The sequence below is a fragment of the Castanea sativa genome, chromosome 9 (genome assembly GCF_040712315.1).
Source record: "Castanea sativa cultivar Marrone di Chiusa Pesio chromosome 9, ASM4071231v1".
Lineage (NCBI taxonomy): Eukaryota > Viridiplantae > Streptophyta > Magnoliopsida > Fagales > Fagaceae > Castanea > Castanea sativa.
This window is the reverse complement of record NC_134021.1, coordinates 16214176-16236850: the sequence shown is the minus strand read 5'-3', so window position 1 is coordinate 16236850 and position 22675 is coordinate 16214176. Positions and strand designations below refer to the sequence as shown.

At 31.6% G+C, this 22675-nt stretch overlaps 2 non-coding genes across 2 annotated transcripts; both read right to left on the bottom strand.

Moving 5' to 3' along the window:
• Nucleotides 1-7578: 7578 nt before the first annotated feature.
• On the bottom strand, nucleotides 7579-7651 carry TRNAK-CUU (transfer RNA lysine (anticodon CUU)). The gene has a single exon. It is a non-coding gene; the product is annotated as a tRNA-Lys (tRNA).
• A 146-nt stretch (nucleotides 7652-7797) lies between these two features.
• TRNAK-CUU (transfer RNA lysine (anticodon CUU)) lies at nucleotides 7798-7870 on the bottom strand. The gene has a single exon. It is a non-coding gene; the product is annotated as a tRNA-Lys (tRNA).
• Nucleotides 7871-22675: the final 14805 nt, after the last annotated feature.

Here is a 22675-nt window from a genome sequence, read left to right as displayed (position 1 = left end):
ATTTTTGATCTCATTAGTGTACATATGAGTGAGTTAATTTATAACACCAATGAAATATGAGTTTAATTTTTTTCAATAATTTGAGTTATGAGGTTAGCAATATATTGTAGTTATTTTCTATAAAAAAAAAAAAAAACTCTTTTGAGTGTCTTACTTTATAAATAGGTTATAGTCTAATTAGCATCCCATTTTTAGTGTGACTTGAGACTAGATTTGATCCATTAGTATACTCACAAACTAATAGGCTAATTATGGTCTAACTGGCATTCGATTTTAATGTGGCTTGAAACCCCTTTTATTTTTTTATCCCATTAGCGTATATGTGACTATGTGAGTATGAGTTAATTTATCATATCAATATCAAGATTTTTATAGTTCAATTTATTAAAAGTTTGTTTCTCATCTCTAAATTTTAAAAAGTTATTTTTTCATTCTTAAACTTTGAAAAATAATTAATTATGAAAAATAATTTTTTTTTCAATAGTTTAAAAATAAAAAAACAAAATTTTAGTGAAGTTTAAGAATATAGATAAAACATTTTAAATAGTTTAGAAACGAATGATGAACTTTTCAATAATTTAACATGAAAAATGAACTTCTTAAAATTTAGAGATGAAAAATAAACTTCTGATAAAATTTAGGATCAAAATAGTATTTTACTTGGTAATTATTGATTGGACTAGTTTAATTTAATTTGAGATGAGTCACTCGGACAAGAGAAGCCATTTGACTTCATTTTGAATACAAAGAAAGGGCTTTCAATATCAGCTGTTTTCTTTGACCAAAACTTCGCTAAAGTATACTTCATTTACTTTGCAAATGGCATCATTCGCCTGGAATCTAGTTGATAAATATTTATAATTCCTTAAATTATTCTTTATCTAGAAATATATTATCCCGTCAGAGACAATATAAGAATGTTTGTGGGTTAATTAATGGACCTATGTCTTACATTTAGATTTACTTAATTTGCAAATCAAGCTTTAGCAGGAGTCGCAAACCCCACATTAATTATAATTATCTTTGAATTTCCACATACATTCATGGACCACATATAGATATCAAGATCGAAACAAGTCACAACTAAACCAAAAATATTAGGAAACATGCAATTTTTTTTATTCTTATCTGTTTAAATATTCAAGGTCCAATGCCACAAAGTTCATGTCGAAAGACATACTAGGCAAAGGTACAATATAAAAAGGGTCCAAGATACAAATCATGGTCCATATATAGATATCAAAATGGAAACAAGTCACAACTAAACCAAAATTAAAGGAAACATGCAAAGTTTTTATTCTTACTTTCTTAAATATTCAAGGTCTAAGGCTTTGAAGTTCATGTTGAAAGTCATATCTGGCACAGCTTCAAAAAGGGTCCAAGAGCTGTTGCTTCTACAAGTCTTTTTGGTGCTACGTAAAGCTCTGTTTCAGCGACTCCATCTCTTTCTTCAGCGCCACATATTCAGCTGCAACAAACAAATCCATTACTCTATGATAATATTAGAGTTTACAAGAAACTGTTGCATTGTGACAATTATTAATGATTTTATACATCGAACATATGTATCATTTCTCCGAGCGAGATAACATACCATCTTTATAAGCTTTCTCAATCTCCAGAAGTTCCAGCATCTCCCTCATTTTTTCGTTCTCCTCTCTCATAATCATGTGCTGAATCTCATAGTAGGCGACCTGTGGGGCCAAGAAGGATATCTTTGCCTGTATGTATGAACCCAAAAAAATAAGATTAATGTTACAGAGAAATAACACTAGGAGAATCGAATATTGAATAGCACACACTGACGCACTATAGAAATATAAGTACGTACCTTCTCGTTTTCTATTTCTCTCTCGAGTGCCTCGATGTACTCTATCTTCCGAAGCCGGGATCTCTGGGCGGACTCTCTATTAGCAAGCAGGCTACAAAACAAACTAATTAATCTTCTTTAGCTTGGTTCATCCATAACAATATGCTTTGGATGGCTTTTATCCCAAAGATATTTCATTGTATCTCATATAGGGAGAGATAAATTAACAAGCTGCCGGGGTATTTTATAATAATTATCTTATGTATTTGATATATGTATTTTTATTTTTGTTTTCATAGTGTACAAATTTTATATGATTATGATACTCGTACGCTATGAAATGAAAGATATATATATATATATATTTTTTTTTGGATAAATAAGATCTCTTTTTGCAGGATATAGATTAATGATATCTTATAAAAAGAATGAGATAAAAAGAATGATAGAATGCAAAACCACCGTCTCATCTTCTTGGGGTTCATGCCTGGATCGATTTTACGATCCCATTTGTGATGGTAAGCAGCAGTACTAGACTCGCATTTGGTTGAATCATTGAGAACAAGGGGCACATCATCTTCTATGCTTTTGTTCTTGTCGGATGGCAGTGGAGATTTCTTAGGTGCATTGAAATGACTACACTCTTGGACACCGGTAGTAGACAGATCAGCCTCTTCAGCACTGAAACTTTTACCAGGACCTAGCTCAAAGTTAATTGTTTTCAGTAGTGAAGCAAGTGCTGAATCACTAGCTGATCGACGGTGCCCAAGACGAAGAGTGTTAGGCTGTGAATTCAGGTTCAATCCCTCCATGTTGATGCATGGAGATGAGGAGCTTTTCTTATGTTTCAGCATTTGAGAATTCTCCATTATGCAATCAACCTGCAAGGCAAACCAAACTAAAGTCAGAATATGCTTCTCACATATAATAATTATGAAGAAGGGGAAAGCCTTCTAAAGGCATAATAATATTCACAGCCCCACCTTGAGAAAAGCTGAATGAGAGAGCAGTATTTTGCTTGTGTTTCTAAGGCTTGCTTGACCCTTTAGTTATATAGGAGTTTCAAGCAGGAGATAATCCATGCTCAGAGTGCCCCAAATATGGTTAGCTAGGTTAGCCCATTGAATAGCATCTGGAATACATGTTAAGTATATCTTGAACTAGAAGGTACACCTTGGCTGCCTAAATTGTGTCATAAGTAATAAATCCAATTTTAGGTCATTCCAACTTCAACCTTGTACATAGAATTTGTTGATATTTCTCTCAAAACTTAGATTGTCATAAGTTGATATTATTAAGAAGGTAGTTCTTCATTACCTAGATAATTAGGAGTTAATTTAACAAGGCTAAGGTGAAGATGAAGACCTTTGCTTACATCTGATGATGTGCATAATTTTGATGCATGCATGTTGAATAACTTGAATTACTAGTTGTTGAACTAGTAGTTCTAGTCCAAAATACACTAAATATAGTAAATCATTTGTTTAATACAAGATTAGCCTAGTAATATTATTCTTTTTTTATCATGTACACATTGGAGCTGAACCGTAAAGATGTATTTTTATTTTTATTTTAAAAAAATAAAGATATAGCCATAATATAAAACCGAAGGGTAAATATGTATTTTACCAAGAACAATAAAAAAAAAAGTAATGACATAACCATATTTATTATAATAATATAAAATTGAATAATAAAGAAGTAGCCATTTACGGCATTATGCTTATGTGTAAAAAGATAAGGCCGAACCACATTAATTCCTTCTTAATTATAATAACTATTCGTTAGCCCGTGCTATGCACGGAAACTTATCTATTTGTGAGGTAAACTAAAATAATTTTATAAAATCTTAAATTGATTAAGAAATTACACCATTACATGATTTACTCTTGTATGATTTCAATTTGTGTTACAATTTAATTAAGAAGCCATGACTTACAAAAATTTGTCAAATAATTTCAAATACTGCAAAAAATAATTCAAAAATTTAGATATTAAAACTTCTGAAAGACCAAAAAATATTAAAGAATCAAATGATTCATTACTTAGAAATTATTGAAACAAAAAAAATATATATATGCCTAAAAAATAGAAAAATATAAGAAAAAGATTGGGTTACATTCAAAAGAATAATCCATAACTATAAGTTTAAACTCTATCATAAAATATCATGTTAGTGAAGTAGAGAGATAATAATAATAATAATAATAATAATAATAATAATAATAATAATAATAATAATAATAATAATAATAATAATAATAATAATAATAATGTTTGAGTTTGAATTTGATTTTAAATTAGACTTATTAGAGAGATAGAGTTTTATTCCTTAATAAGTTTGGATTAAACAAAAATATTTTTGTTTAAAATAAATGATAAGTTTGAGTTTAAGTTGAACTTGTTAAAGAGATAGAGTTTCACTCCTTATTAAATTTGGACTAAATAAAAATAATTTTATTTAAATAAAATGTTAATTTTATTTAAAAATTGTGCTGACGTAAAAAATTGTGAGAGTTTCATAGGCTTCGGTTATATATAATAATAATAATAATAATAATAATAATAATTGTAAGTGCACAAGTGCACCTGGCCCCAAGAACAGTTATGGGCCCAGGCCCAATGAGCCTTAAACAATATGAATTTGTAGAGTGTGGGCTTGAAACCCAGGTTAGAAGTATGTGGGGATTAAATGACAAATTAAATATTGCAAATACTTGGAAACAACAAGGGATATTGTAAATCGGCCTCCTCGGACGTAAGCCGAGAGCTGTTCTTATATTATATCTTTCTCCTTGTCTTTTTTCTTTTTTAGATTACAAAAAGTCCGTCCCTGTTTCTATTCCAGGTTCCTCCTTAAATACTCCTCTTTTGAACACTTTGTACACGTGTTGCCCCACCTCCCCCTTAGCCTAGATATTTCCCTTTTCAGTGCCTTTGAATAGTAACCAGAAGTTTCTCTTCTACTGTTCAGGTGTCACTTCCCCATAAATGCGGCCAGGGTGGTAGGTGCAGGGTCTTTAATGTGGAGGTAGCAGCCTTTATCTTTGACATTTCTTCAACACCGGTGCTTCTGGGGCGTTTTAGGGTTCCCCCCTTTTAACCATTGGCCTTAACCGTGTCATCCCCTAATCTTTACTATGAAATCCCGAGTTCTTCGGTGTTCATCCGAGGGTAAGGTCACCCTCGGCTGGATCCTCGGATCCTCGGCGTATGGACCGACCCATAGTACTAACAAATTCTAAACCCAGGATCAGGTCGGCCTTCCTTAACACGGCCCAAAAGGCCCACGTTCCCATCAGGATCTTTTTGCCCCCCACAATAATAATAATAATAATAATTTATTTTTATCCATTCAACCACTTTTGGGTTACACACAATTTAGTAAATGTATCAAACTTGAAATAAATTAAAAATAAAAATTCTATAATGTAAATTAGACCCAAAAAAAAAACATTTAACCAATTATTTTTCTATAATTTTGAAATCTAAAATATCACTGTTTGGAGTAATGAATTTGTATTCTTTTTAGAAAGTTTCAACTTATGGTGTTTGCTTTTGATGATGGCTTATTATCATCAGATTAAAACACTAATCAGTTTTTGGTGTAGGTAGAAATTGAACCCACTAATGAATTTGTAATCTAGTATGTACTTTTAATTTTGTTTAGCAAGTGGTGCCATAGGTAGGGTTTCCAAACAAGATGAGAAAATGTTGTTCTTGCTTAGCAAAAAAATTATATTACCATAAAATTTTCTTAACATCTAAGAAAATGACTTTCTCTCTCCCCTCCGGTCTTTTTTGGTAATGATATTTCCTTCATAAGCATTATAAATACATCTCCACACTTAAACCCCGTTAAATCTTCTAACAAAATATTCATTTTTTAAAAAACATTACTATAAATAAACTAACTATACTCTTAACCATGGTTAGATATAACCGTCACTAAGGAAGGAGAGAGAGAGAGAGAGGGAAGAGCTATATATGAAAAAAAAAAAGAAAAAAAAAAAGTCAACTCATGTTTTGAGAAAATGTCCTCTTTTTTTTTCCTTTTCTTTCTTACATTTGTTGAAGCCCTTAAATCTTGCATTTTCTCTTTTACACAAACAAATACTCTTCCATTCATTTCTCAATCTTTTTCGAGAACCTTCATCTTTCCTTCTTTCCTCCGTGGCTCATTTTCTTATTTTAGACCTTCAATCTCACTTAGTAGTTGAAGCCTTGAAGGACACAATATATGCTTTCATCTCCCTCTATCAGGATCGCACCTATGATCTCCCATTGCATTTAGCTATCAGTGAACTTGACAGTAATTTTGTCATCCAAAATCCCTAACTATTAAGGCTAAATCGGCTATTGCATATTTGAGATTTGCATATATATATATATATATATATATATATATATACCTGTGATATTCCTTTTAACCAGCATCTCCAATGAAATTGAAGAGTACTTATATATATATATATATATATATATATATATATATATATATATATATATATATATATATATATACCTGTGATATTCCTTTTAACCAGCATCTCCAATGAAATTGAAGAGTACTTCCAATGTTGTATATATTTTTCTTTATATTTTTCATAATTATTTATTTATTTCCTCTCTTTTCCATTTATTTGTTCCTTTTTGTCACCGAATTATTTAATCATTGTTTGATTTTGATTGATCTCAACTTGTTTAATTTTTGGTTATTCTAACTTTAATTTTTACTTGATATCGGTTATAGCTCTAAAATTTAGGTTTTAATTTTTTTTTAATTGACCTGATTTCATTGTATACATAATTTATATTTAATTAAAATATTATAGATGCAAATACAGACGATATAACTCATTAGTTTGAGACGAGATTCTCAAATATGAATATTTTAAATGTTAGATCTATTGCTAATATTGACTATTGAGTAGATTGAATAATTTTCACATGTTAATAATAACTTTCATATTAATTATTTACTTATTTTTTTCATCTAACTTTATTTCATGTTTTATTCTTCTTGTTCAACAATTTCTAGAATTATTTCTACAACAAATTGAAGTAGTCCTAAAAATTAGAATCATCCACGCCACAGATTTTCATGGAAATTTTAAACCAAACAAGCTAGTAAATTAATATAAAATAGATAATATAAAGGAAACGCAAGGAGCCGGACTGTGATTCTGTGAGTGTTCATTACAAGTACATGAAAATATGATACAATGCCTTCCTCACTAGCCAAAAGAAGAACAGGTTGCAAGGAATTCCAATTCAACATAGAAAACATATATAAAATGTGAGAGGAAAACAAGAGTACTGCAAACTGCAAAGCAGTCTTTGTTTTAGTCAAAGGAGCTAGGCATATCCATATTATGCTGAGCCAAAGTTTAAATTTTCCTTAATGAAAACATTCCACGAAAGCACTATATTGTGGGCGAGTAGCTACCTTAAAAGGTTGAAATGGCAGTGGATTGCTTGAAAAGAAAATGGAAAAATCGAATTGTTGACAGTTAATTTAATAGAGTGAGAGTTCCTAAAATATATATACATAACATGACCTTCCTTTGAATTACAATGAACAATATTGAAAGTACTTTCCACTTCTTTTTTATGTATTGAGTAAAAAGAATTAAGTCTCTACCTTATGTTGAGAGAGAGAGAGAGCTTTAACAAAATTTATTAATTTGGTTGTGAAATCGATAAGAAGAAAAAGTCGAGCTACTTGTGTTAAGGCACCAAAGTTTAAATAAATAAAAAAAATGCAACGCCCACCGTGGGGCTCGAACCCACGACCACAAGGTTAAGAGCCTTGCGCTCTACCAACTGAGCTAGACGGGCCCGCGGCAGGTTTGTTGCATTATAACCTATACTGTACTAACGTTCCGGAAAATACTTGTATAGAAAGTAAGTGAGGCGAACTAAACATTAGGATGGCTGCTAATGGTAAAAGCTAAAAAGATTAGGATGGCTACATAAAAATTAGACGCCCACCGTGGGGCTCGAACCCACGACCACAAGGTTAAGAGCCTTGCGCTCTACCAACTGAGCTAGACGGGCTCATGGTGGGATTTGCCTACAAAGCTATATAGCTACAAATAACCAAAACAAGAAACAAGAGGAAAATACAATAGGTGGGGAAAACAACCAAAATATTAAGAAAGCTTCGGTTGACTTGAGAAGAAAATCAATTTAGAACAAATTTTTTATTCATCGCTTTGACAATCTGTTCTAAAGCCAATCAAATTCTTATCAAAGATAATGTTTGGTGCATTGTGATATGTTTTTTGAAAAAATATTTTCAACGTTTTCAAGTGTTTAGTATTATGTAAAATCTTGATAAAACTGAAAACATTTTTTATTGACAAAAAAAAAAAAAAAAAAGTAATTTTGAGAGGCATAAAATGTTGTACGGCCCAAAAAAGTCTAAAGCATTTTCCTTTTTCCAAAATGCCTTCAACCTCTCCATACACAGTAGCTCAAAATTGGGTTAAGCTTGTGTCCAGTGATTAGTTCCACTGGACACATTGAGATGCAGACATATGTCTGTATCCTAGCATGTCCAGTAGAACTAACTATTGGACAAAAGTCTCACTCCTTAAAACCAACTAACACCTTTCCTTGGAGTCACCCACTACTGACGCCACCCAACCTCGCATGCTTGTCTCCTTTGACCAACACACAGGCCATTAATTCCCCTATGGGCAATCAACTCATTGCCACCCATCACCAATTGCCAACTTCCCTCCCCCAAAACTCATATCTATGTCACAACCTCCTCCCCTTCCTTCAATCTTTGCTAACGACCATTTTCCTCAACCTCAAATATTCATTCACAACCCACAAGTCCAATGATGTAATTGAAGGGTATAATTGGGTTATAGTGGCTTTGACTTATGATGTAAGGAAGGGTGATTGTACTTGTGGGTTTTAGGTGTAGGGATGGAGCTAGGACTTAGAGTTAGGGGGTGACTTTGCTGTGGTTGTGTGTGGCGGCTCTGGCCTCTAGCTCTACTGCTTAACCACTAAGGGTTATTTATTTATTATTTTTAGTGTGTTTTTTATGCGTATGTTACTGCTTGGTAAGAACAAAATTATTTTATTTAAAATTTTTTAAAGGGTTGGGTTGTTTGTTTTAGGTAAAATTGGTTGATTAAGTTTAATTTTTTTTAAGACTACTATTAGTAATTTTTATTGTTGGGCTAATATTTTGGACTTGTATATTTTGTTTTAAATTTTAAATCTATAATTTTTTTTTAATGGCCTTTAAAAGGAGGAATATGCTATAGTTACAAACATTTTTTTTTTATACAAATTGGTGATGTGGTGAGTGTTTATTGATAAGTAAAAAAAATGGTGAAAGTGGTAGGTTCAGATGCGAACCAATAAGAATTTACTACCTTAGTAATTTGTTATAAATATAGTAGAAAAGTTTGTAGTTTTAAAAATATTCTTAAAATAATCAACAATATTGTTAAGGGGGTTAAATGGTAATTTTATAGAAAAATTGCTAAAATTATTACCTATGTCTAAAAATAAAAAAATAAAAAAAATTGGGGAGGGCCATTGCCCCTAAGGTCTAAGTCTACCTCCGTCTCTGTTTAAAGTTTTTATCTTTTCATGGTGGTGGTTTAGATGTGCTTCATGATAGTGGTAACTTGAACTTTAGTCAATGATTTGGGATTGGTCGTGAAAGAGGGAGGCACAACTATGGTAACAATTTTTTCTTTTTTAATGTATGTTGATACTTGAATTTGGTTCATATGGTTCAATTTATTGGATTTTCTTTATCTTTGCCCTTTGCTCTAGTTTTTAGTAAAATCATAGTTGTTCGTGGTGGTGGATCGGTTGTGTGGGGATAAGAAAATTGAGTAGGAGTATTGAGTCGTGGGCCATGCCTGGGGACGCTAAGGAGCCCAAGGACAACCAAGCATTAATAAGGATAAGTAGGTTAGTGGGCCGAGGACGAGGGCTAATAACAACATACATGTAATGTTGCTCGAGAAACCAAACTTAATTAGAAAGCAGAACAGGGGTCTGGAGCCTGACCACCCAACAAATACTGGGCAGGAGGCAGCCATGCTTGGGAGGATAAACTTCAAAGAGATGAGTCAACAAAGAACTAAGAAATATCTGAAGGGAAGGATGTTACCATCACATTGAATGTTCCGCACCTAACTAACTGGCTACATTTATGTGGAGGTGACGCCTGAACAATGATTTTTAGCCTTACAGCTACTCATAAAGATTTCAGGAAGGTTCTGATGGGACAAATATCCATGAGATCATTTGCTTGATCAACAAGTGAAATGCTAAGATGGGGAGAAGGAGAAAGAGTATATAAGGGAAGGGATTCCTTGACAGAAGGGGGGCTAAGAAAAAAAGGGAGGAAAATAGAAGAACTCTGAAAACTAAGAGCTTTGTTTATTCATGCAAGTTTGTAATATACATAAGAACATACATTCCTCGGACATGACCGAGGAGTGTTTCTCTCTTCAAATTATACTTCTCAATCATTATAACACTAAACCAATTTACTATGACTCTTACTTGATTCATTAAGTCTTCATCTGTTAAACCCATTCTCTAACAAATTTATTGCTGTGGGCTGCCAAGAGAAATTTTTAGGTGCATTTTTCAAATGAGTCAATTGCTTGAAAATATTCTCTAAAGTATTTTCAAAAACACAAAAAGTTAGAAAACTAACTCGTTTTCTAAAAAACGTTTTATGTTGAAATAAACGTAATCTTAATTAATTTGCATATATGGTTTCAAACATGTTTGAATTCAAGCATTTTTTTAAAAGACATTGAGAAAACTATGCAATTGATTTCTCAATCAATAGTGTGTAGTTTTGACAAAATAAACCCTAGAAAGGCAATTATATGAAAGCAAAGACAACGTGACATGATATTTAATTCTAATAGATGTCACTAATTAAGACCATAAGCATTTAAGTTCTAGTAAAAGTCATTATTTAAAACTAATTAATTTTTAACTAGTTTTAAACATATAAGTTTAAAACTAGTAAAAAATTAATTAGTTTTAAATAATGACTTTTAATTAGAACTTAAATGCTTTATATATTTATTTGTAAGTAATTAATTAAGAGGAAAAATGAGTGGATAAGTCAATCTTTAATAATATTTTAGTTGTTGATCATCCTTGACCAGTGGAATGATTGTTTTTTCTTAGTTATTTTGGATAGTTACAATGGAAAAAAAGTTTATTTGAATTTTAAATGTTTTCGTTAGAAATACTAAAACATGTTGGTTGAGTTACAAGTTTTTTGGAATATGGATGGCTTTTATCCTAACTCATGTGAGCATTTAGTTCCAGCAGGAAATCGTCTAGCCGTTGATAATAATGACAAGTCGTTGATGGCCCTTGAGATAAAGCTTACATAAACGGTTTGTCGTTTAGGTGTTCCTCATCGTTTCTTTCTTCATACCATAAACCGAAATGAACTCTTTCTTTCGGTTGGGCTTTATCTAGGCGTTGGGCCCATATGGAAGTAGAGATAATAGATCTTTAATTGGATCAAGAGTTACCCAAGATCACGTAAATGGGCTTCCAATGACAACCTGTTACCCAAGTTCAAGCATTACCTAGATTTAAATCATTTATTACTTTTTTACCCTTGGATGCACAAAATGGTAACATGCGTCTCTTGGCAATACATAAAACAAGGGTTGCACTTGTGTCCATAAAACAATGATATATAACATCTTTTGTAATAAATATTCACTTTAAATTCTACATTATAATAAATATCTACTATAAGCTCTTTTAAATACCTTTAATCAATTTTTTCCTTTTCTTTTTCTCTCAGTGTTTTTTCCATGTGCCAAAAATAAATTAATTTTTTTTTAAAAGTCTTAAATGCACACTATAAATTCTACCATTATAATAAATATTCATTATAAGCTATTTTAAATACTCAATCAATTTTTTTCCAAGTAAATATTAAAAATAGATAAATTGATTAATTAGTATAAAAAAAACTCAAACATCTCAATTAATATAATTTACAACCATTTTAGTCAAATAAAGTAAAATCATTACAACCAAAATGAGAATCATTTTGTGAGGAGAATCATTTTGTGCATTTTTATTTTATTTTTGTAGGTACAGGGACGGACTCAAGAGGGAACTTGGTCCCTCTGGCCAAAAAAACTAAAAACTAAAAAAAAAAAAAATCCATATTTTGTCTTTTTTTTTTAGTTGGGCCCCATCTTTTCCAAGACCTTAACCCCCGTTAGTCAGCCTAGCCCAATCCAAATAGCCCAGCCTAACCTAACCCAAGCCATTTTAATTCTATATGGATGTTTATTTGAAATTTTTAATTTTTAATTTTTAATTTTTTGCTTATACTTTGGCGCCCCAAACTTGAAATTTTGGGGCTATCTCTATGTAAGTGTGTGAAGTAGTGGAGCCTCTTCCCGCATATGTGCCTTTATTTAGATTCTTTCTATTTTTTTTATCCAATGGAGAATTTTTCTAAGAAAATATCTCTGGCAAAACACAATTCGTTGAAGAGATAAAAAAGAGAGAAGAGAAAGAAATGAGAGTTTTTTTTTGTCTTTCTTTCAATCCAAATAAGAGAATAGGGAAACCACTAAAAAAATGAAAGTTAGATAAAGAAGTTTCAATAAGAACTAGCATATATATATATATATATATATATATTAATTAAGTATGATACAATAAGCGAACTCATAATAAAATTTAAATATAAAAATATATATAAACACACAAGCTATATTTGTTACCAACTTATGATAATATTTTATATTATCATCACTTATGCTATAAGAAATTACAAAATCTAGGTATGCAAATAGATTCTCTGTCTGATGTTATTGATTCCTAAACTATGCAAAAATGACACATTCATCTTAATTCCGTCAATTTTGACAGCGAAAATGATCATATGCATCAAATATTCATTTTTAATAAAAATACTTAAAGCTAGAATCTACTAAAGCAGTCCATAAACTAGAACTTTGCTCAATTATTGTGGGAGACTTGCTCGTACTAACTTCGAAATTAGACCATTATAGCTTTATCTCTTTTAAGTTTATTCCCCCATTACCAGCAATTAGAAAAAAAAAAAATACAATTCTCCTAATTTGTCACTCTATTAAGTCATCTTGTAAAAACTTGCTAGAAATTGTTGGTTTAGATTATGCAGTTCAAAGTTTTGGGTATATACTAGCAGTAGTATTATGGGAATGCAGTTCAAAGTTTTAGATCAGGTGGCTCAATTTGAATCCCCCGAAATAAATAAATAAAATCCTTCCTTGCAAGTTCAAGTACTGAAGTATATACTATGCCAATTAGCTAGGCTGATTACATATAGTTCAAAGATGCATATAAGTTGGATGTGAATGACAAATAGATCGTGATTAATGTAAAAAAACAAAAAAAAATGCAATTAAAATAAATTTAAAAAAAAACCCAGAATTCTAAGCAATATGTATACATGGATTCCAGATGATTCTCCTTTAAAATGTTGATTACTCTTATTAAAACGCCATTGAATAACTAATAGCAAAGAAACTGGGAAAACAAGATAAAGGAGTCATAAAACAAAGTGTGAGAGATACACCGGATAGCATCCACACTTTTTTGGAAGAATTATTCGAATTATATTAGTATAAATCTCTCTCCTGTCTCTAGCAGAAGCAATATGACTAATCTTGAAGCAATAATACTTACCAAGAATGAATAGATATAGGCATATAGCACAGCAACTTATACACACAAAACACATCCCTAAGTAACAAGAATTGTCTAAACACAAAGTGCACATACTGCTATAACTAAACTAAACACCGGTGAGTAAGCATAGGAAGAAATCATCTTTCACAATACTTTTTCATGATAATTAACCAGCAATCAACTGACAAAACTTGTGATCGAAGCAACACCGCTTTTTCTTAAGTTCGAAGATTACTGTTGCGCCAATCATAACAGATCATTTCAGCAGTTGCGAAAAATGTTATCCTAACATTACTTAAACACCGGTGAATAAGTTCTTTCCACTTCTCAATTTGTTGCTGCGATTTTGATCGGAACTGACTGATTGAGCTCTGGTTCGCCAAGCTTGGCGGGCTGATCATCTTGAGGTCGCTTTACATACAGAAAGAACAGTAGAAAGACAAGAAACAATGCAAAAAACAGAACAAAAACGAGCATCATTATCTCACCATGGAGAGCAAAATTGGGGTCCTCAGAGAAGAGAAGCTCATCCCTCTGAGGATTGTTAGGTGCCATGAAAGGTGATAATTGAGCACTAGCCATAGAAATGTGATTGTTGGGAAAATGGTGGAGCTAGCTGCTTAAAGAGCTGAGCCTGTGTAAAGTAATACAATTCTCTTGCTAAATGGTGATGATTGCTGGTTCGATGTGATGCTTCTACATGTAGCAGCCAATGGCATAGGACATTGGCCACGTGCCCCCAATCAGTCACATATAGCGTAGACATAAGAAGAACAAGGCAGGTGAATAAGACAATCAATGACGGCCCAGCTTTTATGTCTCTCTTCTTAATTAAGATGCAGTGAGAACATTCATTCATGCTCATTAATATGAAAATTGAAAGGGAAAGAGATATATATAGCTTAGATTTGACATATTATAAATGTAGAACAGTCAAATTGGAAAGCGGTCCTTCCTACATAAAGCCATTAAGTTTTGCGAATAGGCATCCAATTATACGGATATTGGTCTGCAAGAAGACAATGCTAGAGGACCATACCATGTAGCAGGTACCAAAAAGACTCGGTGTCTGATTGGCATTATATATTATAATTTGTAGAGTTTTAACTTTGAATTGTAGAATTTTTATTACTTATTTTTTATAATTCGATAGTTGGGATAGATGAGATTTGATTATAAAATGTTTTAATTGAAAACACCAAGTTGTGTTATGTCAATGATATGCTACGAAACTGTTGCCTTAGAAGTAAAGTTTTAGTAGGAGAGGTCTTTTGTGAAATAGAATTCTAATTGTAACATATTAGTGTATAATCTTAAATTTGTTTTTGTGAGCTCTAGTTAACTTAACTGGTAAACCTTTTACCATCGAATAAAATATTTACTATAAGTTGAAATAATTCTATTGTATCTAAGAGAAACTTTAAATTTGTCTTCAATTTTTGACTCGGAGCTCTCTAGCAAAATTATCATTCCTATCAAAAGAGCAAACTCCTGAAGCGGTTTAACCCCACTTTAAAATAGAACCAAACTGACCCTTATTGTAAAGACTTTGTACTAAAAATTAAATTGGATTCATTAATAAAGTCAAAATTTAATTTATAAAATGAATAATGATAATGTTGAATAAAGTTATGAGAATAGTTCAGTGTCTATAATAATTACAAGAATCAAATGATTTATGTATGAAAAAAAAGCTTGATAAATAATTCTGTTTGTTAGTCTCGTCCCATTCATATTTAGCAAATATGAACACAAAAAAGAGGAAAAACTACAGATAAATATTGCTTAAAATAGTAAAATAATTATTAATTGAGTCCTGTTAAAAGGTGTTGTACCGCACCCGTGAAGAAGGAATTAAGTAAATAATAAATTACATGTGAAGCGACCATTACTGAAAAAAAGAAACATCTTGAAAAAGTTAAATTTACTATGTAACCAAAAGAATTTTACTAACGTGTGGTTTGAGGCACATAATAATATACTATTTTTAAAAAATATTTTATTGAGAATTAAAAAAATTTTAACAATTTATTAATTTTTAATAAAACTTTTTCAAAAATAAATTTATTAATATATGCCCTTATGGCGTAGATTAACCGAACCCTAACAAAAATATCATTTGTCATCTTTTAATTCTTCTCAACTTTTACACTATTTTCTGTGTCTCTGACGCTTGAAGCCTTCTCTATCTTCTTCTTGTCTCACTCATACTCTCTTGGTCTCTCTAACATTTCAATCCCAGGAAAAAGAAAAAAAAAATTCCACCAGCACCACTGCAACCACCAGATCTATAACCCACCCATCACCACCAAATCCCGTCTCACTTCCTCTCTGTTATCTCGGATTCTGTCTCTCTCGTATCAGCCAAAGCCAAAGCCTTGAGCTCGACCACCATTTCTATTAGCTGTGCTCACCGGCGCCACCACCTCTTCTATAGACGTCACTCTCCTCTTTTTCTCTCTGCCTTTAGTTTTACTTTTCTTTCCTTTGTTTTTAGTTGTATTTGGGTTACTTCAGTGACTAGGTTCAATTTGGAACGTGAAAAGCTTGACAATTTGGTTTGGGTTTGAAATTTGGGCATTTGGGTGGTGGATTTTGTAGATTTGAAAAAAAAAAAAAAAAAAACTCAAGAAGTACAAACTGAGAAAATGCCCAATTTTTCGGTCATGCGGTAAAATGCCCAATTTTTTATGACACTTTAAGTGCTACGTCATCATGCTTTTTTTTACTCTCAAAAAGCAACAATGCTTTATTAATAAAAAATTCAATCTTAACGGGGCCTGACAGAGCCCGTTAACAAAAGCCTATAATTTAATGAAAAGACATCAGGGATGGGCTAGAACTTTTGGATATTTATCAGTTTAGGCACAGCTTCTTATCATCAATCCATGCTTTATCTTATGATTGGAGATTTGGAGCCGATTTGTTCTAAAAATTCCAAAATTTAAATGACCTGAGTGTTGAAACATTTTCACAAATGACAAACGTTAGTGATATGGGGTCAAATCAATGCACACAAAAATACAATCATCATTATATAAAAACTTGTGCCAAAACTAAGAACGTCTTATCATTTTATCAGTTCTGGTAAAATTTTAGGATAAGTTTTATTTTAAACCCTATAGCGTAGGGGTGTAACAAATTAAAATTTGTAGTTTTAAAAATAACAAATAAGGTATTAATATTTGAAAAAATAATAAATTAAATCATTTAATTTTAAAAATAATAAGTTAAATCCAAAAGTTTAAAAAAATAATAAATTAAACCTTACATATTTTAGTGAAATTGGGTAGTACTTAGATTCTTTAAGTATAGATTACTAATTTTCATCTAAAAAAAAATACTATATATAGATTACTAATTTGAAAAAATAATTACTAATTTCAGTATATGTTACTATTTCTTCTCCTTTTAATCCTACAACCAAATAAGGAGAGAGAACCTAATATCAAGGATGGACTTAGGATTTCAAGCTAGGAGGCAAAATTAAAAATAAAAAACCTTCAAATAAGTATTTATATAATATTAACAAATTATCAACTGAAACAAATATGCAAAATTATTGTTTCTTAATATATTAAAATGCATTTATCTATAAACAAAGACAAAAGACACAAAACACCATTGATTTTTATTTTGTTTTGTTTTTTAATAAAATTTGTTATGGTTTGGATTGAGGATTTACATAAGTTTGAGTTGGACTAGGTTGGATTGGGCTAATGATTTTTTTGGGGGGGGGAAGCCAGGCTATTTGAAAGAGGGGCCTAAACATAATTTATCTTATTTCTTACATTTTATTAAAAAAAATTGTACGTAATTATTAAAAAGAAAAAGAAAAAAAAAACTACAACCTTTTGAGGTGTTTAGTGGCAGATTTTTAAAAGTACTTGACAGAAGAATCAAGTTAGCATTAGACCGTAAAATAAAAGAATGAAAATGACAATTTACTCAAATTATTTTTTTTAAAAGTACAATTTGAATTTTAGCCTAAACAAAACATAGGTATTCACAATGAATTCCCCATATTAAGATTTTTGATCTTTTAAATAAGTCTGAATATGCACAACGTCATGGTTGAGTTAGCAGCGACACTGTTTAGTTGCTTTTGTACTCAGAATAACGATAAAATACACTCCAATAATCTTTAGGACTCTGTAGACACCGTATATATAAATGTGCATTCACAATTAATATCACTGACTCATTGGACAAAAAATATATTGACCCACATCCCTTTTTTCGGAGAGAAAAATGACCGACATGCTTGAGAGTTTGCTTACAAAGGATAATTTGGGTCGCAATGCTTCTCTCATTAGCGACTGTAATAAAAAATTCGGTAAATTTTATTTACAAACTTTGAGGTATAAGTTAATGCCAATCAAGTTCAAAACTTTTTAAAACAGATAAATTTGATTCTTAAGACCAACTTAGTTCCTAAAACATTTGAGAAAAATGACTAACTGACTTAACAGTTTTTAAGGACTAAATAAGCTTTAGGGGCAAATTAATAAATTTTAAAAAATCTTGAATTTAGTTAATATTAACTCAAATCTCAGAATATGTTATTAAAATTTACCCAAAAAAAATTCAACGTTACCCAATGTACTCAGCTCTGTAATTTAAAGTACCGCCACCAAAGGGATTGTCAGAATTGGAGCCTCAGTCCAAGGTAGGAACCATCAGTGATGAGGGTGACATGCATTTCATTTTTCATATGGTTGAAATAAGCATGTGTGATGGGCCAGAGGCTATGAATTGTGAGCCATGGGAATCCTATATAGCATCTAACTCTGTGGAGCGAAAGGGTCGTTTACAAAACAACGAATTCTATGGCTACGTATGTTGGGTCCTGTCACTTACATGACCTCAAAAGTTTGTCGTTATTTCTTCTTATGCAGTAAGATAACTAGGTAAGTATGTGCTAATTAAGCAATCATATTTCTTCAATGATAAGTTACACTCCTATAAAAAAAATGATAAGTTATAGATTTACTTGGAATAATTATTTCATAGGTTTAACATTTAACATGTATATCCTCACTCCCATTATATATGGGTCTCATAATTATGTCTCATAACATCAAAGTGTCATAATTATAGAGGGCTCAAATGTTATGAGAATGATTATGCATTGGCCGAATGCACATAAGGCAAATGATAAGGTTACTGGTCAGGAGAGTATTGAATGAGAGAAATTGAGTGCAATTATGGAATTACCATCATTAGTGGCAATAAAAAACCGGTAGATCACAATTTATGTCTAACTTATCTCTCAATTTGGACAGTAGGAGATATATTGCTACAATTCTCTCAAATTGGGGTTTCAATTAAGCAAATTGATAGTTTGGGGGATTGTCAATTGGGCGAAGCTTTAACATAGAAAAGTTTAATTCCCTCCCCCTCCCCATAAAAATGCTTGCCAATGAATGTTAGATCAAGTGACATATATGAAAATAAAAATAATGTTGAGGCTGATAGTTCAAGGGCCAAGTTTACAAGTTGGTATCTTGTGTTTATGCTACATGAAGTGGAATCACATAAAAATCTTTTTTCACAAGTAATACTATAGACATAACAATTTTTACAATAATTTAGTTGGCAAATTTTATAGGTTTCTCATTTGGGCTTATTAGTGACGTCACTTTATAATCTATCATTCTCAATTTGCCACCTTAGCAATTGTAAAATATTTTGCAAAAATTTAGTGACCTTGGTCTTGCTTGTTTTCCACATGTAAATATAACTTCGACATTAAAAAAACACATTCACACGTAAAGTTTGGCACCACTCCATCTTTATTTGCAAGCGCAATAAGAATTTGTTGAGTTGAGATTGGAAGGGGTTCACCTAATAGGAAGACGCAGTCTAATCGATTGGACATGAAGGGTCATTTTCCAAATTTTTTTGTTTTGATAATTCAATAATTGAAAGTGAAGATATTTAAACCTTGAGGGTCCGTTCGGTTGGAGGAGTGGAAAAGTGGGAGAATGAAAAATTATGGGAGGATGGAAAAGTGGGAAGATGAAAAATATTTAGTTTTCCCTCGTGTGTTCTAGGTTAGAGGGGTGGAAAAGTGAGAGGGTGGAAAACTCTTTTGTTTGGTTGGACAGAAAAATGAAAGGATAGAAAATGTAATTTATATAAATTGACTATTATACCCTTGTTACATAATATGTAAGAAATAGATTTATTTGTACTCATTACATAATATAAAATTTATCACATCATATATATAAATTTTTATTATTATAATGTAAAAATTATATTAGGTCACGTTGAAAAAAAAAAGAAAAAAGATAATGTTCAGCTTTAACGTTGAAAAAAAAACTGTTCAGGTAATGTTGAAAAAAGAAGAAGGAGAGAGATAGAAGAGAACGTTGAAAAAAAAAAAAGTGGGAAGAGGGTATTTTTGTAAAAATGCTATCATAATACTTTTCTTTCCAGATTTTCCTTTCGATTTGGAAGGAAAAAAAAATGTGGGCCCGGAGAGAAAACTTTCTCTCCAATTTTCTCTCCTTATTTTCCTTCCCTAAATGAACAGTGAAAAACAGTATTTTCCACCCTATTTTTCATCCTCCCTGTTTTTCACTCAAACAGACGAACCCTGAATGTCTTCGTTGAAAACATTTGGAGGTTTCAATTAGTTGAACTATAAGGCTCTTAATGCCTTTGCTCAATTTAAGCACATAGAAAAAGCTAAAAGTATGTGGTAAAAAACTAGAGCCATTAATTCAAAGTAATTGTACTAAATGAAATATGACAATAACACTTTTTTTTCTATGATAAAATAAAACCATAATATATATGTATATAATTCAACAGTCACAATAATAGGAGAAAGGGAATTAAAATCCATATTCTCATGTCTAGGAACTTTTAAGACTCTTGACCCTTGTAACCTGTATTAAAAACTCCTCCTCTGTAGGCTAAAGCTCAAAGTTCTGTGTTTACTTTGAATGATTCCACCACTAGAGGATTTGCAAGGTACTGTGTTATTTTACTCATCATGTCTCTGGCACCTAGCCAAGGACAGAGGAATCTTAGGCCCACAATTGATTTTTCATGGATAGGCCCACAATTGGTACCAGCCACGTTATATAAGATGATACAATGGATGTGAAAAGGGAAGGCAGTACAATGATTGCAGTGAGTGGCCCATTTTGCTAAGGACATCTTCTCGGATTTTTATTGTTTGATAAAGGCTTCTTCTTGGCCCAAACATTTCAACCAGTTTCTGAAAATTGCTCCAACAGAGCCCAATTTAAAAGGTCTCTTTTTGGAAACATGATTTATTTTTTCATAGACGTATATATGTGTCAATTATATATATATAAAGTTAGAAAAAAATCTAATTAGATTCTAAATTGAATTTCAATTAGAGTCCAATTTTATGCCATGTGTCCCATCTACTTTTTGTACCGGGTGAATTATTGGGTGCAAAAATTGAACAGTCCAAATCCAAGTAGGTTCTAAATTGAATTTCAATTGGAGTTTAATTTGTGTCACGTATCCCATCTAATTTTTTTTTAAAATTTTTGTGGCAAGTGAATTATTTAGTGCAAAAACAGAATAGTCAAAATTCAATTAGATTCTAAATTTTATATATATAATGAAAAACTATTACATATTTTAAAAATCTATGACTTAAAAAATATGTAAATTGTAACTCTTTACACCAGGTATAATTTGAACTTTTATATATATATGTGTGTGTGTGTGTGTGTGTGTGTGTGTGTGTGTGCGTGCGCATTGTAAGGACACAATTTGCACCAAAACTCCAAAAATAAGAGTGGGATAAGCCCAAAAAGCCCAATACAATGAATTTGTAGAGAGTGGACTTGAAACCTAGGTTCTAGTGACGTTAAATAACAAAGATGATGGGTTAGATCGCAACATCATATAAATGGGATAGTCTCCCGATCCCCCCTCCTGAAAGCCTTCTCTTCCTTTAATATCATCTCTCTTCCTTTCTCCATCTTCCACGTATAGATCGTATTACTGGTTTGAATATTTGTCCCATCAACCCATCCCTGAAATCTTTTGAGGTAGCTGTAAGGCTGAAACCTGATGCTCAAACATCACCTCCCTATTAATGCGGCTAGGTGTTTAGCTGTAGAGTATTTAATGCGATGGAAGCAGCTTTATCTTGGATATTTCATAACCCTTTTTCTTATCCTGTACACCCACCACACATGTCTTTACATGCAGGATCTCCTAGAACATCGCTCTTGGACGTCAAGCAACCCTTTCCATCCTTGGCTTTATCTAGTCGACGAGGGAACCTTCCTCGGACCAACTTTCGGAATGACTATGATCAATCTCCGCTTTTCTACCCATCAATACTGCTTCTTTGAGTTAATATTCTCACATTCTCATACCATTTAATGTCCTTGGATTGGGCCTTTGGCCCAATACATACTCATAGGCCCATTGACCCTACATGTATAATTGTGATTGTTTTTAATTGAATCCGTGCATATGCACGGGGTTATATACTAGTTAAAGTTGTAGTTAATGCTATTTTAGAGAAATAAAATAATAAGTATCAAAACTTGTATAAAAATTCTTAGCAATTTTCTTTTTGAACCAAATCACCTAAAAAAAACTCTTACTTTGGAGATTCTTAAAAGTTTTTTTTTGGGGGGGGGGGGGGAGGGGGAGGGGAATAGATGATTCCGCCATAAAATTTGAAGATGTTTTGTTTTATAAATTGTCAACAATTTTGTTTTAAAGAGTATACCAATAGTTCTTAATTTAAACATACTTGAATTATATAAGGATTTATAGTAAATGAACAAAAATTTCCTCCAAACTAAGTTGAAAGAATCCCGTCTAGGCTACAACTCTTTACTCGGTAGTTTATTAGATCATTCACGTGTATTAAATCACATGATTAATATGACCATTTAGTAGATCAAGTGACTTAAAATATATGTGAGCCATTTGGCCCTTTTGTACTTTTCTCTTTATTAATGCATGTTTTATCTGGTATGTGTATATATATATATATAAAGAGTGACTTAAAATACATGTAGAAGCTCTTTTGATTTGCCACGTAGTGAGTTGAAGAAACTTTCTTTTTAAATTGCTTTGGAGTGAGTACATATATAGCACCACCAGGAATAGAAAAACAATTCAGCC